The sequence below is a fragment of the Aotus nancymaae genome, unplaced genomic scaffold (assembly GCF_030222135.1).
Source record: "Aotus nancymaae isolate 86718 unplaced genomic scaffold, 86718_ANA_hifiasm-v0.15.2.pri h1tg000001l, whole genome shotgun sequence".
Classification (NCBI taxonomy): Eukaryota; Metazoa; Chordata; class Mammalia; order Primates; family Aotidae; genus Aotus; species Aotus nancymaae.
In genome coordinates, this window is record NW_026988412.1 from 2,539,803 (window position 1) to 2,555,870 (window position 16,068).

Below are 16,068 nucleotides of genomic sequence, written 5' to 3' on the forward strand. Positions count from 1 at the left end.
CCTTCCATTAAAGGTTCCTATCTGAACCCTCTGAGTAGAAATCTGTTTTCTGCCAGCATCACAATGATACAGTAAAAAAGAACTTTAGGCTGGGCATGATGACTCACATCATGTGTAATCCTGGCACTTTGGGAGGCTGAAGAGGCGGATCACTTGAGGTCAGGAGTTTGAGACCAGCCTGGCCAACATCGTGAAACCCCATCTCTATTAAAAAGCAAAAATTAGCCTGGCATGGTGGTGTGTGCCTAAAATCCCAGCTACTTGGGAGGCTGAGTAACAAGAATCGCTTGAACCTAGGAGGCGGAGTTTGCAGTGAGTTGAGATCACGGCACTGCACTCCAGCCTGGGTGACAAAGCAAGATTCTGTCTCAAAACAAAACAAAACAAAACAAAAAACTTTAAATCACGTCAAAGCAGAACAGGCTCCCTAGTGAGTTTCTTATCATTGGAGAAACTCAAGGTGAACTTGGATGATGCATTGGTTCAAGAGGCAGATGCCAACATGAAATGTGACTTGTGGAAGGTCTGCAGAGAAACTGTGTCGTCTCCTGATACCAGGGCAAGGAGAGGGTGAAGGAGGAGGGATGGGGAAGAAATGGTGAGAGATCCTCAGCCAGCCCCGTGGGGAGTCCTGGTGCACAGGCTGCTCACTGGGTGGGGGTAGGGGGTGCTGCCTTGGGCAGGTGGCCTGGCTGTAGTCCCCCGCCATGCTCAGTCATATTGGGTGAGTGGGGCTTCAGTGGGAAGCCTCATTGGAGCTGAAGGGACTGCTGGCCTCTCACCGCTCTGCTGGAGAGATCTGAGTGGCATGCCTCCATAGCCATCACATTTTGGCAATGCCTTGGAGGGAGCCTAGACAAGTTGACCTCCCAGCCCTGCGTGTGTGTGTGTGTGTGTGTGTGTGTGTGTGTGTGTGTGTCTGAACTCGTTAGGCCAGGTGGGGGCTGCTCTCATCACTGCCCTCCTGGGTCAAACTTGTCCAGATCAGCTTTCCTATCATCAATCATTCCCGCACCAGGTGCACTAGAAGATGAGGGCCCCACCTGCTCCCTGGAGAAGGACAATAGGTTCCTGATCGGTCACTGAATGCTTTGTCATTTGGAAACAAGTTAGATGTGCAGGCAGCCTGGCACAAGCAGTGTATAATTTTGAGAATGCAGCCACAAGTCAGCACCCGGAAAGTTGTTTGGAAACGCAGATGCTCAGCTGCTGGGCTTCAGCTTGTGTTGCAGCAGCCAGAAGAGAGGGCCCTTGTGGGGGATTCTGGAGTCTTAGCAGCGACTCCTGTTCAGACTTGCTGAAGCATCCTGAGACCTTATCATTAGTCCCTTCTCCTTCAACCTGTCCATCATCAGCCACACTGTACACACTACTTTCCTTTTTAAAGACTCCTAGGAAGAGAGGTGGGAGGAAGCATCAGAAGTGCTGCAGGAATTTTGTCTTTCTGCTGTTGGCTGCCACCCCCGTAGCTGTTCAGCTCTCTGGAGGGTGCTTTCTCCACAACCCCGTCAGCAGGGAGAAGCGGGGCTTTGATGTCCACTGGAAGACTGAGCCGCGAGCCACGTCCTCCCTAGCGCATCACAGAGGCTCTGGCCCAGCAAGTCCTCGCCCCAGCACTTTGGCTCCAAGACAGATAGGCCCTGGTGAGGCAGCACTGCCTGCGACTGTGATGCACTGGTTCAGGTGGAGCGGCTGGAGTAGGCGGGGGAATGATGGTGGGGAGCAGGGACAGGGAGGGAGGAGGTGAGCCCACCTCCCTGCTCCCCACGGAAGGCAGCATGCAGAGCACCTGTGCTTGTGGATGCAGCATGAGACTTCAGACTCAGGAGGTGCCCTCACATTGTGCTGTTTTGTATGGAAGTCCTTGATGCATGCTCATACTTTTGAGACAAACGCTTGGTCTCTGTGGCACATTTTTTTTTTTTTTTTGGAAATGAGGTTGCTCTCTGTCACTCAGACTGGAGTGCAGTAGCATGATCATGGCTCACTGCAGCCTTGACTTCCTGGACTCAAGTGATCCTCCCACCTTGGCCTCCCAGGTATCTGGGACCACAGGTATGGGCCACCAATCCTGGTTCTGTGGCCTATTGTTATTTAATGATGTTTCCTTGTGGCTGCATTTTAGTTCATGGCGGTTATTCTATTGCAGTTCATGTCACTGGACCTTTCTCTTAAAATAGCCACCCCCGTTTCTCTGTCCCCCTGGGGACAGCCTCACATGGGTCTCAAGTGCGAAGATTCTCCTTGTGGTGGGAGTAGATCCCTTGGGTCCCCTCTGACCTCACCTCCCTCCATGATTCCTGCCAACTGGACACTTCCCGGCACAGATGCACAGGTTGATGTCACATCCATTTGTTAGCAGCTGCTTGTGGCTGATAAAAGAGGGCTGAAAACCCTTTGCTGCTCTGTCCACTGAGAGGTGGTGCCTCAGTCCCCTCCCCTTGAGCCTGGGCTGGCCTCAGGGACCCACTTGACCAGCAGACTGCAGCAGAGAGACGCTGCAGGACTGCCGAGGCGGCCGAGAAGCCTGTCTCCACCCCGCTCTCTCTCCAGATGTTCCCTCTTGGGACATTCACTCTTGCCACCTGCCCACCACACAGTGAGTCGCTCAGTCCCACGGGGAGGCCACATGCAGGCCCTTGCTTCGGCAGCCCTGGCTGAGCTCCCAGGGTGAGCCATGTGAGAAAGCCACTGTGCCAATCCACTAGGGCTGCCCTAAACGCTACCTGCCCTGGGTGGTTTAGACAATAGAAACATATAATCTCACAGTTACGGAGACGGGAAGTCCGAGGTCCAGTTGCCATGGAGCTGGCTCCACCTGAGGGCTTGGAGAGAGAGGCTGCTCCTTGCACCTCCCTGGCTTCTGGTGTTTGCCGCCATCTTTGGTGTTCCTTGGTTTCTAGACACCACGTGACTCCAGCCTCTGCCTTCATCCTCACATGGCATTCTGCTGTGTGTGTCTGTATTGGCTTTCCCCTTTTTAAGATCTTTTCTGCTCAGAGACCCCTCCCTTTGAAGAGAGAGAGAGCTGTTTCTCTTCCTCTTCTCTTCTGCCTGTTAAACCTCCATTTCTAAATTCCTCGCGTATGTCCGTATCCGAAATTTTCCTGGTGCAAGACAACGAACCCCAAGGTATATACCCCAGACAATGTATCTGCTTCATAGTGGGGACCTCGTCCAGGATACCAAGGTATAACATTAATCGAAACAGTGAGTAGAGGAGCGGACTCCAACTCTGTCCTTTCATTTCAAGGCTCTCAGCCTCCATTTTAGAACCAAATCAAACCAAATACAGAGCCCCCTTCGGACATTTAAAAATGATTAACATGGCTGCCAGCCTTTTAAGACTTGGGGACAGACTTACTGGAGAGAACATGGAGAATCCCCCAGCACCCATGGGTTGCTGGTCATATTGGCCATGTTTGAACCAGCTTTCTTTCACAGAGGACTTAACCATTGCATGGGGCTGGAAGAAGTCCTGGGGTAACTGAGGATTTCTGGCTGACAATACCTCCTCCCCATGTTATCCAAAGGCTTCTGGACTGACTGCAGCCTCTGACCACTCAATAGGGTTTGGCAACAGGATTTCCAACTTTTCTGTCACAATTTCCTCCTTTCCCGTCTGCGGCTGTCATGTCTCTTATCTCCTCTGCGTATTCAGTGTGTGGGAAGTTTTACAGTTCAGGGAAGTGATCTGGTTTGGGAAAATCAGCAAATGTTGTAGTAAGCGGGGGTGTAGCTCAAGGGAAGTGGTCTTTGTGAGTTTCTAGGAATAGAAGGTCCTAAGATTGTGGGGGGTTACCAGCCTTCCCCGCATGCTGTATAAATGTCACACGTGATGGAACCAATCCGTGAGCCCTATGTGAATCAGACACCGCCTCCTCAAGCTGGACTATAAAATCTGGCACATCTGCCAGCAGTCTCTTCCCCTCAGAGACCCCTCTCTCCCTAGAGAGAGCTGTTTCTCTTTCTCTTCTCTACTGCCCGTTAAACCTCCACTCCTAATAAAAACCACAATTCACCTTTTTATTAGAACACCAATGTATTGGGTCAGGGCCCACCCTATTTAAGTGTGACTCCATCTTAACTAATTACATCTGCAACAGCCCAATTTCCAAATAAGCTCACATTCTCAAACACTGGGGGTAAGACTTCAACATATGACTTTTTGGGTGGTGGCCACACTTCGACCCATAACAGCCATCATGGGTGTTCAGCCTAGTGGTGCTTCCAGACAACTCCAGCTCCAGACACCATCTGACGATCTGACGGAGGTCTCCTGAAAGCCCCTGAGGGAGAACTGCCCAGCTGAGCCCGGTCACCCCAGAGCTGCAGGAGTTGATTTTAACCACTGACTTTGGGGTGGTGTTTACATTGCCACAGATGACTGTGACCTTCCCTGGTTTTCAGAGAACAATTGAATATCAGGCTGGGGACATCAATTCTGAGTTTTTTAGGATGCCAGGTCCAGTGTGGGTCAATTCCCATACATTTTAACAGTGACACTTGACAGTGTCTGATTGTGCAAGATTTAAAACAAAATTCCTGTGAGCAGCCAGTTATGTCACTGGGTGCTGTTATTTCTTTTTTTTTTTTTTGAGACGGAGTTTCGCTCGTTACCCAGGCTGGAGTGCAATGGCACGATCTGGCTCACCGCAACCTCCGCCTCCTGGGTTCAGGCAATTCTCCTGCCTCAGCCTCCTGAGTAGCTGGGATTACAGGCACGCGTCACCATGCCCAGCTAATTTTTTGTATTAGTAGAGATGGGGTTTCACCATGTTGACCAGGATGGTCTCAATCTCTTGACCTCGTGATCCACCCGCCTTGGCCTCCGAAAGTGCTGGGATTACAGGCTTGAGCCACCGCGCCCGGCCGGGTGCTGTTATTTCTAACAACAGCAGCACCGTGCACGTGGCTGGCAGCTCTGGTGGCTTCTTTCTTTTATCACCCGACAGCCAGCCAGCTCCTGTGCTGCAAGTGAGATCCCATGTGTCCTGCAGTCAAGCAGACGTGATCCCAGGCATGGCCTTGTGGTGCGATTTGACTTCTGCTCTTCTTAGCCTATTGATTCTGACACCACCACTCCCAACATCATCAGCAGCAGCCTTACTGTCTATTTGCTGCTCACCATGGGCAGTGCAGCCAGGTTCTGCCTGGGCCATCAAGCCAGGCTGAGGGGCGGCTTGCCCTTTCTGCCTCACAGATACAGAGGCTGAGTCTCACTGGGGTTGAGTGTGACTGAGACCACACAGCCAGTGGGCAGGACACCTGGGATTTGGACCAGCCTCACCTGCACGTGGGGCCAGCAATCCTGAATCAGAAACAAAGCAGGATGGGCCGAGGGGAAGGGCACTGAGGGGTGGAACATGGGGCTATGTCCTCCTAACTTCTCTGATGATAATGGTCTCCCGGGTTGCTGTTGAACATTCAGGGCATGGGGCTTCCTCCTGGAAATCCTGCTGGGGCCGGTGGGGGCCGGAGGATCTGTTATTTGGAATCAGTGGATTCCAAATTGCAAACATAGCTGTTGGAGGCGTTCTGTTCCTGCGTTCATTCCACCTCTCTGATCACAAAGCCTAGGTAGCTAGGGCTGGAGATTCTGTGAATTATCAAGACTGGTTTTTATGCCTCCAGTAGGTTGTATGTTTAAGTACATTTTAAGCATCATGTATAATGTAGGGATGACTTATATACTTACATCAGTTGAATGAAAGGCAGTTGGCATTCGAGACACGGCTCTTGTCGTGAACATGTGTCTGAGAAAGTGACAGAAACCATTTGAAACAGTGCTTGGGCAGGCATTTTTGATTCTGAGAACTATGGCTTACACAGAAGGAAAGACACAGTGGGAGGGACCAACCACCCCCCTACTCCAGGTTGTCAGTGGGTGCCTGGTTGTCATGAGAGAGGGAAGCACGGGGCAGGGCATGGGCCTTCTCACAGAGAGGAGAGCAGGAATCACCCTGGAGAATGCCTGCTGAGCTGCTTCCTGCTCACAGAACACCTGATCTCTAGCTTGGTAGTTTCCAGGGCGTATGTCGTCCTGGCAGGCGCAGCACACACAGGTGCGGTCAGCTGCCTGCTTGGAGCCTGCACGTCTGACAGCTCCTTAGAGTTCTCGGCATTGCATGTGCACACATCTCGTTTCTCAGGGAGTTATCAAGTGAGTTCCCCTGCAGACTGTTATTACTGTCTTTTTCCTGGCATGTGCTTCCAAAGCCACCTGCTCATAAAGGAAGAAATTGTTCTTTCTCTAGAGCCTGACTGGCTCTGGATGCTGCTACCACTGAATCAATCTGGTACCAAGGGACTCACTTCTGTGTCTGTGGCCCCAACATCTGAATCCCTGCAAGATCCAGGGAGCCACTCCTTCCTAGGCTTTGCTGTGGGAGCCCAGCACTCCCTGCCTGCCGCCCCTGGGAGGCTCTGTCTCTTGGCTGGAAGCCACTGGGGCTAAGGTCTGGGTGTGGCCAGCCTGCCCTCTGGGATATGTTGGCTCTGGGCTCTCTTTCTGCTTCCAAGATCCACATTCCCCAAACGGAGCACCCTTCCCTTCCTTTCGGTACCATCACTTCCTGGTGTCATCGTCCACCACGCCCGGCACCTGCCCTGAGCACTGACCCCTGGAGTCTGTGCAGCAAGTTTATCTGCAGGGTGGGAGCTGTGGGGCATCAGGCAGGGGGGGTGATAATGCTCTACCACGGTGATGGCCACGTAGAGGGGAGTAGTGGAACCCTTTGGGCCAGCACCATGATGGCTCCACACAGAGTCCCAGTAAGCAGCACCTCAGTGCAGAGCTGCAGATGGGTTCAGGCCAGAGCCTCCAGGGCAGCTCAGGGAGGGCTCCTAGAAGGGAAGAAGCCTGACTGTATTCTGGGCACAGCCCACAGTGATGGTGCAGAGTGGCAGTCTGGGCTCTCCAGGGCCCCCATCCTTGAGGTTCCTGGCCCCAGCACCCTGTGCTTGCTCTAGCGTTCCTCTGACTACACCCCAAGTGGCTGCTCTGACTCTTCTAGTGAGGCCTGGATCCCAGGGAGTTTGGAAGCACCCAGCTGGAGTGGAGGATGCGGAGGGGTGGCCTGATGACCCCTCCCATCATGGCTCAGGGCCTGCTGGATCTAAGGCCTCTAGGTGAAGGAAGGCATCTGGGAGGTGGGGGAGGTGCAGGGTAACCTCTGGTCCTGGGTGCTCTGGCACAGCAACTTCCCCAAGGCCTCCAAAGGCTGTAGGAACAGCCAGACACAGGAAGAGTCGCTTCATCTCCGCAGGCAGCACATGAAATCTGAGGTTTCAGTGAGAGTCAATGACGCCACGTGCCCCAAGGACGGCTGCAACAATTATACCAAAACTGAGGTGTAATTTGCATCTAGAGACAGGCCCAGACACCAGTATATAGAGTTGTTTTCAACTTGCATTTCCCTAATAACTAATGACACTAAGCATCTTTTAAATCTGCTTATTTGCCATCTATATTTCTTCTTTGTTGAAGGGCTCATTCAAATCTTTTGCCCACTTTTATATTGGATTATTATGGAGTTTGAGAACTTTCTATAGCCTGTCTACTAGTCTTTTACCAGTTATGAGTTCTAAAAATATCTTCTCCCAGTCTGTGGCTTGTCTTTTTATTTTCTTAACCGTGTCTTTCAAGGAGTAGATGTTTTTAGTGATGATGAAGTCTAAACTGTCAATTTTTAAAAATGGTTTTTGTTTTTTGTGTCCTTTGAAATCTTCCATTTTCTCCTGTGTTTTCTTCTAGCATGTAGCATCTTTTGATTCTAGCTTGTGTGTAGGGGTGCATATGTGCATGTGTATGTGTGTGCGTGTGCCTGTGTTTGCCCACGTGTGTGCCTGTGTGTGTGTGTGTATGAGGCTCTCTCCCTAATCAGAGTCAGACTGCCTTGAGGACAGAAGTCACAGTTCAGCCAGCTTTGTTTTCTCTGTGTGCTATGGTCCCCTGCACGGTGCAGCCTCCGTGACTACAGATGAGCCGTGACAAGTGACAGGCCCCTGTGGAACGTGTCTTTGGCCATGCCGAGCTGGCTTCCCAGTCTTCCCAGCCCAGCACTGGGGAAATGGCTCTGTCTTTCTGGTAGGCTCTGACACAGGCTTGTAGACCTTGCTGTTGTCTGTGTTCTCAGCTCATACCAGCTTCTCTCCAGTTCACCTTAGAGTCAGGTAACCTCTCCAAGTGGAGAAGGCATTTCAGCTACTTCGTGTCCCTTCTCTGCAAGCATCATGACCTTTCCAAGATTCTCTAGGGGTGATGTCAAAGGCACAAGCATTCGGTGCTGGAATCCTTCCACATGGGTGGCCCACCTCCCCCAGCCATCATCCCCAAGTCTGTCTGCGATGGTGAGGGGGGAGTGTGCATCTTGCATGGTCTCCCCTCTGCTTAGTTCAGTGGGCGTCTGAGCACTTACAAGACGCCAGGTCAGTAGTCCCTGACTTAAACCCTCTAAGCCATCTATGTTTGTTCACAGCAGGAAAAGGCATTCATGAAACACAGATGTGGCAGGTCCACGTAGGCTACTCCGTCCTGTGTGTTTGTTCTCCTTGGCATTCCCTTGTCTGGTGGACGCTTCGTTCTCTTGAGTTTTTCCTCTGAGGTTCTCTGCCATTGGATCAGTAAACACTTGATTAACTGTCAGCTAAAGATAAACAGAAGCAAGAACGTAAATGACGCTGCAGATGAAACCAGGCCTGGTGGTCTGAGGGGGTGCCTTCCACTGAGCCAGCGCGGGGATGGTCTGAGGCGCTCAGCTTGCACTCTAGGTGAGTGGACACATTTATCCCCCTGACCCTGGCTTCCCACAGTTTATTCCTTCCCCACACTTCTCTTGTTCTATGCTAGCTGGAGAGTATAGCATTTCCATGCAGATGGAAGTTGTCTGCACAGATGTCTTGCACAGTCCTCGGGAAAGATCAGCCTCCACAGGTGCCTTCAACAAAAACCAGTTCCACCCTTCACCTGGGAATGCGTAAGCACAGGGGGCTCCATGTCGTTAATAAAGACAGCAGAGTTCGGCTACAGATCCTGGCATAGCTGCAGACCCCAGAGAGGGACACGGTGCATGCTTTGATTTAGAACCTTTAACATGGAGAGCACCCCTAATCATTAGAAGAGACACAGACAGAAATAAACGTTTTATTACTTTTTTTTTTTGAGATGGAGTTTTGCTCTTGTTGCCCAGGCTGGAGAGCAATGGCACAGTCTCCACTCACTGCAACATCCACCTCCTGGGTTCAAATGATTCTTGTGCCTCAGCCTCCCAAGTAGCTAGAATTACAGGCATGCGCCACCATGCATAGCTAATTTTTGTATTTTTAGTAGAGAGGAGGTTCACCATTTGTGCCAGACTGGTCTTGAATTCCTGACCTCAAGTGATCCACCCATCTCAGCCTCTCAAAATGCTGGGATTACAGGCATGAGCCACTGTGCCCGGCCTCTAAGTTTTATTACTTATGGGCCCTGGGCATACACGGCCCTCCTGGGGAACACACATATGGGGATCAGGGAGCACAGGCAGGGAGGGTGAAGAGGAGAAGTCACTGGGAACATACTGGGGGATAGGGTGTGGGTCACTGTGAGTTTATGGGAAAATGGCTAAATGGTCGGTTTAGAGGGAGCAGCAGAAAAGCTGGAGCCCCATCTGTTAGGCAGAAGACATGTCTCTAAGTTCTTAGCTCTGGCCGCTGGCTTGAGCCATCTGGGTGTGGTATAGAACCAGAAACTGTCTAGGGTGACTGCCCTGCCTCTAGCAGGAGGAAGCTAAGCCTGCATTCAAAGTGGATGCCGAAGCATGGCAGGATGCTGGCCACCACACGCAAAAGAACTCTTCACATTTGTGGTGGCTTTACCTCAAGGCACTCAAGGAGTGCTTTGGTCTGCAGCTAGCCTCGATGTTCTCAGATCTGGGAGAGGCACTCGCCTCAATGCTGACACCGGGGCTCTGCTGTGCACACTTGGTGCCTGGTGGCACAGCACCACCACACCCTCGCCACTGTGTCTGGATGAGCCATTTTGTGTTTTAAGTCATGTGTCACCAATACACAATTCCTTAGAGAATTGAATAAAGGCTCCAGTGACCCCTAAGGAAAACACTGTTTTGCATAATGTCAGCCACGGCCACTGTTGAGTGTAGCCAGGCCTGGGAGGAGGCGCATGAACGTCTGAGTCTGGTCCTTGGAGGACACTCAGGCCCTCCTGATGAAGGAGCCAGTTCCCAGTCAGGAGAAACCAGCCCTCTGCAGGCTGCAGCAGCCTGGGCCAGGTATTCACATGGGACCATCTGGGAGCTGGGTCCGGAGGGTTTTGTTAGTTGATCCAACATTTAAAAAATATCCCTTGTGCTGAGCACATGGGCGCTGGCACTGAAATGGTGGGCGCACACTCCTGTCCCCTGGGGCTCGGGGTGTGAGTGCAGCTATGGAAGTCACAGGAGACAGACAAGCGAGAGGGTGTCAAGACGGGGGACGAGGCATGGGAAAGGGCAGCTGCAACAGAGACAGCACGGAAGGCAGGGCCCTGCATAGCATGGGCATCAGAAAAGCCTGCTTGGCAGAGGAGGTCCACGCTGAGTGCAGAAGGTAAATGGGAGTGAGTGGGAAACCATAAAGTGAGGGTGTGTCCATGGAGGGAGGAGCTCTGCCACAGAGGAGCAGCCATTTCTCCAGGGGAGAGCATGAGCAGGATGAATGCGGGGCTCCCAGGTATGTCAGGCCATGGAGAAGTGATGCTTTCCAGTAGGCCAGGCCACCGAGGGCCCTTAGCCCTTTACACCCCTCTGTATCTGCAGAAAACCCAAGGAATTAGGCCATGAGTGTGAGACAGTGTAGGGTATTGCTCCTGCCACTGTTAACCAACAGAAACCACGCAAAGCTTTCTCTTTTCTCCATCTTTGGAGAAGAATCACAACTCCTTTGGGCAAAGTGATGGGGGTAATTGCAGGACAGTCCTCTGGGTGACCTGCACCTGCCTGGTTCTTCTCTCTTCCTCGCTTGTAGTTCTCAGAATAACTGTGGAATGTGCAGGGACTATCCTGAGATAGAGGACAGTGGGTGGGAACAGCCCAGGCTTGGTTCTAGTCCCCCCTAGAAATTGGTGTCCTTCAATGTTTTAGCCTCTGAGTCATGTGATCTCTAAGGTATACCACCCATGATGGGCTGCTTTTGGGGGTCTCTTAGCTGTGGTGCACATGGGGCACACAGTCAGACTCCATGTGCCCTGAGCAAGTGTCCTGAGCCTTGGGGGACCCTCTCATGATGAACCCGGCCTCCACTGTCCCTCGCTGCCTGTCTGTTGGTAGTAAATCCGCTTCGTGTGACTAGTTACCTGTAAGTGTGCTCTGCCTCACTGGACTCAGACAACCTGGTGCCCGGTGACCTGCTTCACAGGAACACTTGCCACGCCAGGTGACAGAACTGGGCGATGCCACTCCACGTGGACAGACATCGAGTTGGCAATCCAGAGGACCAGATTTTGGTGAGAGATACAAGAAGGTGTACCTGATCTTCAACTAGACAGGGGGCTTTGACGAGGGCCAGGACTCCAGGAAAGGGCACAACCCAGGCAGCACTGGCCCGCCATATCTGCACTTCCCCTTTCTGAGCTCTTCCAGAAAACCTTGTTTCTGCTCCAGATGTGGAGTATCTTCAGCAGAGAAGTGTTAGCTCTGGCTCTGGAGGAAATACAGACAGGAGAATTCACAAGGGAGGGAGGTGGCAGCTCCCATTCTACCTCCCCACCTGCAGGGCAGCTCCCACCCATTGTGGTTTGGGAGTGAAGAGCAGGCTGTTGGCTCAGGACGTGGTCAGGTGTGCATTGGAAATTCCAGGTGCTGGGATTGCAGCAGGTGGGGAAATTGGCTGAGCACTGCCGGCACTCCGGAGGGGGGCAGTGGGGGGCTGCACCAGTGCCACATCTCCTTCCTGTTGGTTGGCATGTGAGTGCCTTTGGCACCCAAGATGTTACAGACTTTGTGCTGGGGTTGGCATCTGCCATCTTCATGGTGCAAAGATCCTAGAGCCCCCCAGGGTGAACAGGGCAGCTAATTCACACAGCTACTCATTTTTGTGCCTGTTCCTGATGTTCCTTTCCCCAGAACAATAGTGAGGACAGGATTTTTGCCCCATCAGATCAGGAGAATTTATAGCGGGATTGAAGCCCATCTCTTTTCTGGTTGGAAATCCCAGAAGGACTTCTGCCAGGGAGGAGACAGGCAGAGGCAGCGGTGGCTAGGTAGAGGGCAGTGGTCGCTCTCACCTGTCCGGAAAGGGTTCTTGAGGTGCGAAGAGCAGGTCTTGTTTCTGTCAAGGGTCTCAGAGATGGAAGGGGCTTACCCCCAGGTTTCTCCAGGGCAGGTCAACTTCATTCCTGCCATGCCAGTCATCAGGGCGGGACTGGGGTGCATCAAGAGACCCCAGGGCACAGAATTTAGGGAGGCACCTATTCTTTGGGTGATGCAAATGCCCACCTTGTATTTGTGCCACCTGGTGCCTCCTTCAGTGTTGCGCTGGAGGCGCCTCTCTTGCCCCATCCTGGTCCTGACCCCGACGGTAATTAAGAGCACTCTTAATTGCTCTCAAAACTTTTCCCACTTTGGAAGAAAAATGATATGGGCACCCTACTCAGAGAGAAATGGTAGGTCTGCCATCCCTGGAGAGGCTGCCTTGGGTACCGTGTCACAGGGTGGGGAGAGGTGGATGTGCCCCAGCTGGCAAAGAGGCTGTGGGGGTGCCATCAGGGTGCCAGTGAGAGTCTAGGTGATGAGGAGGCTGGAGCCCCCCACCCTCTGGCCAGCGCCAGCCTCCCAGGTTCCCCTGGGACTGCAGGGTGGCGGGTGAGCAGGGGGAACAATGACATTGGCTTTTGTGCCAGCTAAATGATATGGGGGTTGAAATCAGACTTACAGACTTTTAAAAAAAGAAAGAATATGTATTGGCTTGCATTTTGATAGAAGTATCTGGAAGGATAGACAAGGAACAGGTTGCCGTTTTCCCCTCGAGGGAGCTAATTGGGCGGCTGGCGAGCTGGAGGGAGACTTAGTTTGTACTGTGTAGCTTTTTGAATTTTTTGAGTGTTATGACATCTAAATGTAACACTTATTAAAACATACACAAAATAAAATTTAAAAGAAAATAAACATATCAGCCTTCTCTGCATCGAAGGATCTGGGCGTAAGAGAGTCAAGCAGCCCTGAGGCCAGGAGGAGAGAGTTTCAGAAACCCTCCTTTACTGGCCTGTACTCACAGCACAGGACACATAACACATAGTCAACAGCATTTCATCAACAGGTGTGGAATCCCCTTAAACCTGATATTGGCCTCAATTTCAGATGAGGCAGCTTTTTGTTTGTTTTAAAGAAGTGACATTTAAAAAGGCAAATCATGCCCCTTTCGTGGACTCTGTGCATAAGTTCAGAGTGCCTGTAAGCCCCTGTGGTGCAGCCCTCCTTAGCAGAGAGGTTATACCCTTTGACATCATGGGGAGAATATGTTGTTGAATGTTGCTCTCTACGTTCATTCACAGACACTCACATCTGCCAGGCACCACGCCAGGCCTCAGGGATACAGTGGTGACCAAAGCTGTGGCAGGGCCTCCCTCTCGGAGCTTCCATGTTAGTGGAGGTGGGGTGGAGAGACGGCAGCACATGCGTGGATCTCCACCATGCCTGCTCGTGGCGAGGGCTGTGGAGAAAGTACTGGCAGGAGCCATAGAGGATTTGGTGGCTGCTGTTTGACAAGAGGAAAGGCCTCCTGGAGAGGGTGACGTTTGAGAGCCTGAAGAAGTGGGGTAGTCCCACCCTGAAGATCATTGCAGCCAGGCAAAGACCCCGAGGTAGAATTGTGCCAAGCATGATCTGAGAACCAGCACAGGCTGATATGGGATTGGAGGGGGACGGAGACAGCAGGGAGGTGAGGCTGAGGGTTACATCTTTCGGCAAGGGCTGAGGCTTCTCCTTGGAGGGACAAATGGCACTCTTGCAGGCTCTGAGTGGGGAGTAACAGGATCTGACTGCAGTGTAAGAGGATCGTCCAGGCGGCTGGGAGGAACTGGACTTCTCAGGTGAGGGACCAGTCGGGAGGCACTGAGAGCCCCGGCAGGTGAGGGTGGGGTTGTTGAAGGTGTCAGGTGTGGGACTCCAGAGAAAGAAGAGTCGGACAGCTCCAAGCTTCAGCAAAGATGCAGTTGCCATTCACTGAGGTGTAGGTGATTGTAGGGCAGGTGCAGTAGTGGGATGGGGAGGAGTCAGGTCCCGCCCCATCTGGTGAGTCTGAGCTGCTGGAAGGCACCTGAATGAGGCCCGAGCAGGCCTCAAACCCAGCATGGACGGGACGGCAGGGCACAGTGCCCTGGGCTGCTTTACTCCTTGGACACTGTCTATTCCTCTTATCCCATACTCCCTGGACATTGGCCAAAGAGCCGCCCAACTTTTTTTGGTAAATCATAGCTAACTCTAACTCTTGGTTGGGAACAGTTCCACAGAGGAGAAATGTGCTGAAGATGCAGTAAAAGATCATGATGAGCATTTCCCTCCCATCATTCAGACAGGAGGTCAAGTGGCTGGGCTAACAGCAGTGTGTTTCCAGAGAGCCCCAGATTGTTTGGAGGGGCTATCACTTACTTTCACGTCAGCGCCCGTTCCCCGGCCTTAGGAACAGATGACTTCTTTAGCTAAACAATAGTTCGCAGCAGAGCTCTGTGCTGTCTCCTGCCAAGGACTTTTTGGAACTGATTGTTTTAGAAGATTATGTGTCAATGGCCCTCCTTTCCCAGCCCAAATTACTTTCCCTTCAAGCTGGGCAAGGGAACTGAAGCAGGGCCTCCTCTTTGCCTTTTCCTTCCTTCTCTGAGTTTCTGGAAACACTTGTTGAGCCCAGGTAGAAGCTGGGAGTATCAACAGCAACCTGACTGCTCTCTATCTGTGAAGGTAGACAAGCTGCTATCAAAGAACCTGCTGGCATGAAGGTTCCTGATCTTCTTGGATGAAGGATCTGTGTTGGCTAATTCCAGTGCTTTTGTCTGGGAAGAGGCCTAGGAGAAGCTTCCAGACATGTTCCTCCATTCATACAAAACCCATTCTAGAATCTCATTGCACCAGTAATATAATCTAAAGGGTTATGCTCCTTTATAGGGAAAACCCAGATTAACTTGGACCACTCAACTTCAAAACAAAACAAATCAGATGACATGGAAGAATATATGTGTACCCTGGTAGGTCAAGTCCCACCATGTGGGAAGGGCCACTAAATGTCAGTTCTCTTTCCTGTTACCAAAAACGTAGTGAAAAATGAACTCAAACATGCTCAAGGTGAGCTAGAGTCTACACAGGATCTGACACTTTCTAACAATGATAATCCAGTAATTGAATTATGATTGCATTTGACAGGCTTTGACGGAAACATACTTTTGGACTACAAAAGGCAATTCTAACAACTTTTAACACTAATTTTCAACAAAGAGTTGTATGTTCCATTAGAATTGAATTTATCATAGACACCCGAATTATAAATAGATGAAATTTTTACAATGTTCCCAAAATGCAGCTTGCCCATCCACTAGCTCACACTGTATAAACTCAGAGCTGGGGTCAGCTGTTTCTTTTTTTAGACAGAGTCTCACTCTGTCACCCAGGCTGGAGTGCAGTGGCACCATCATAGCTCATGGCAGCCTTGAATTTCAAGGCTCAAGTGATCCTTCTGCTTCAGCTTTCTGAGTAGCTAGGACTACAGGCACATGCCACCACATCTGGCTTTTTTTTTTTTTTTTTTTTTGATATAGGGTCTCACTCTGTTGCCCAGGCTGGAGTACAGTGGTACAATCATGGCTCACTGCAGCCTTGACCTCCCTGGGCTCAGATAATCCTCCCACCTCAGCCTCCCAAGTAGCTGAGACTACAGGTGTCACCACACTCAACTAATTTTTTGGCATTTTTTGTAGAGATGAGGTTTCACCATGCTGTCCAGGCTGGTCTCGAACTCCTGGGCTCAAGCAATCTGCCTGCATCCACCTCCCAGAGTGCTACAATCACAGGTATGAGCCACCGTGCATGGCCTCTGGCTAATTTT